We start from the raw sequence: 3,233 nt of genomic DNA on the forward strand, positions 1-3,233 counted from the left end.
TATTGTCGAATTACAAAATAGTGAAATTACACTTTAAAACTGACCACTTAATTTCTCTCCTTCTGTTAGCACCCCCACACAGGTTTCTCCAAGGTCAGCTGTGAATTTTGATGTTTGTTTACTTTTCTTAGGACAAACTCCAATATCCAAAACTACTTGAAACAGCAAAGGCAGCATCTGTACAGGTTATTGCTGGGTCAGACTGCAGTGCTAGTTTCTTTATCCACTTGAATCACCTCCCATGTGGTCACTGCCTTTGACTCCCTTTTTCAAGTGCTGTTGTTTTGATCATTTGTTTCCCCTCAAAGTTCCAAAACAATGCAACAGCTTGTAAAACCGTAATAATTGATCTTAGAATTCGTGGAAATCAGCTCTTAAACTGAAAATATCTCACAAAAGGAGGAACTCTTACAGCCACAACTTTTCCCTGTCCTCCATCTTGGATTACCCAGAATCCCATACATTATTAATAACCTAGGCATTGTGTACAGGGCACAAATTAACTATTGCACGTAACTTGCAAGTATTGTAAGCTGTGAGGAGGAGGAGGATAACTTCAGAATGTCAGTATTTTATGGAATGGGTGGCAGCTGAGGATGTCACCTAGACAGGGGACAAAATTTTGCAACACAAATTCCCAGCTCGGCGAACAGAACCACAACATTCTAATCCCATTTTCTGGCTTTGGCCTTGGCATCAAGTATATATTCAAATAATTAAATGTTATGAGAGTTTCTGCTTCGACCACCCTTACAGACAGTGAGTTCCAGGTAACCCAGCACCCAGTGTGAAAACGTGTCTCCTCACATCTGCTGGAAGCCTGCACCCCCTCCCCTTAAACAGATGCCTTTTTCCAAAGTCACCCCATAACACCTCCAAATGGCCAATGATTCCCTTGATTACTAATGTGGCAAACAACTTCAGTCAAAAATGCAAAGTGGACAATGTATCTCAGTCTTTTGAAGTCTCCAGCATCAGAGATGCCAGGCTTCACCTGCTCTGATTCACACGGTGGCACAGTGGTTAGCACTGCTCCCTCACAGCACCAGAGACCCGGGTTCAATTCCCGCCTCAGGCGACTGACTGTGTGGAGTTTGCACATCCTCCCTGTGTCTGTGTGGGGTTCCTCCGGGTGCTCCGGTTTCCTCCCACAATCCAAAAATGTGCAGGTTAGGTGAATTGGCCATGCTAAATTGCCCGTAGTGTTAGGTGAAGGGGTAAATGTGGGGGGGTGGGTCTGGGTGGGTTGTGCTTCGGCGGGTCGGTGTGGACTTGTTGGGCTGAAGGACCTGTTTCCACACTGTAAACTAATCTAATCTAATCACTCTATGTGCTAGCAAAGAATGCAGAAAAGGCCCATGGGTCCCAACAACATCCCTGAATGTGGTGCTGAAGACTGATGCTGAGAAGTAGTCAGGTCTATGGTAAAGATCTTCCTCTGCAGCTGCAACACTAGCGTGAACCTGACATACTGCAGTATGTTGTGCTGAAAATGTGATGCTGGAAAAGCACAGCAGGTCAGGCAGCATCCAAGGAGCAGGAGAATTGACGTTTCGGGCATGAGCCCTCCTGAAGAAGGGCTCATGCCCGAAACGTCGATTCTCCTGTTCCTTGGATGCTGCCTGACCTGCTGTGCTTTTCCAGCGACACATTTTCAGCTCTGATCTCCAGCATCTGCAATCCTCACCTTCTCCTGCAGTGTGTTGTGGCCCTTTTGAACAGTGTCTTGATGCAACTTCTTTTGTGTGTGTTGGGGTGGTTGCTTTTGTAGTTTAGGACTTGGTCTGTGTGTGTGGCTTTCCTGTATACCTTTGTGGTAAATACAGGAAGGGTATACAGGAAAGCCACACACACAGACCAAGTCCTGAACTACAAAAGCAACCACCCCAACACACACAAAAGCAGTTGCATCAAGACACTGTTCAAAAGGGCCACAACACACCGCAGTACACCAGAACTGCAAAAAGAGGAAGAAGAACACCTATACAATGTATTCGCCAAAAACGGATACCCGCGCAATTTCATCAACAGATGCCTAAGGGAGAGACAACAGAACGAGGACATGCCACAACCCAAAGGACTAGCCACACTACCATACATCAGGAGCATTTCCGAACTGACAGCCAGACTACAGCGACCACTAGGACTCATAACAGCACACAAACCAACAGCCACGCTCAGACAACAACTCCCCAGAACGAAGGACCCAATACCCAGCATGAGCAAAACCAACATAGTGTACAAAATCCCATGCAAGGACTGCACAAAACACTACATAGGACAAACAGGAAGACAGCTAACGATCCGCATCCATGAACACCAACTAGCCACGAAACGATATGACCAGCTATCCTTAGTAGCCACACACGCAGATGACAAGCAACATGAGTTCGACTGGGACAACACTACTATTATAGGATAAGCCAAACAGAGAACAGCCAGGGAGTTCCTAGAGGCATGGCACTCATCCACAGATTCAATCAATAAGCACATCGACCTGGACCCAATATACCGACCACCTCAGTGGACAGCTGGAACTGACAATCGGAAGCGGCAGAGACAAACCACTATAAATGCAGGAGGAAAGATCACAGAAGCGCTTCACAGGAGGCTCCCAAGCACTGAGGATGTCACCTACACAGGGGACAAAACGTCTGCAACACAAATTCCCAGGTCGGCGAACAGAACCACAACAACGAGCACCCGAGCTACAAATCTTCTCCCAAGCTTTGGGATTAGAATAATTAGGTGGTTGTGTTTGACCCACAGAAACCCAATGGGCGGAACGGCATAAAAACGATGCTGTCCATCTCTGTGACTCAGCGTGTTTAACATAAATAATATAAAATAACTAGTGTGTTTTGCAAAGACGTGACCCTAGAGACAGCTTTTGTCACAAGCCTCAAGCTGAGGTTGTTAAAGATGTTGAATAGATCGCATGTTGTACTTTTACAGTTTGTTTGTTGATATCAATGCTGTATCCCATTTTATTTCAGTCCTGGAATGTTCACTCGACCTTTCACTTCCAGGTAAAGAAATTACATTAAACAGATGCAGCGATATTTTTGCTGCAAGTTGCGAACCCCATAATCTTTTTTTTCCCACTCATAAGCACAGCGTGCTGCTTCTGCATTCAACTGATGAACTTTCAATTCTAAAGGCTGACGAATCAGAACGAAACTGAAACGAAATTAGATCATTTCGGGGAAACGAAATGTAGTTGCCTGAGGTTA

This window comes from Chiloscyllium punctatum, chromosome 41 (genome assembly GCF_047496795.1).
Source record: "Chiloscyllium punctatum isolate Juve2018m chromosome 41, sChiPun1.3, whole genome shotgun sequence".
Taxonomy (NCBI): Eukaryota; Metazoa; Chordata; class Chondrichthyes; order Orectolobiformes; family Hemiscylliidae; genus Chiloscyllium; species Chiloscyllium punctatum.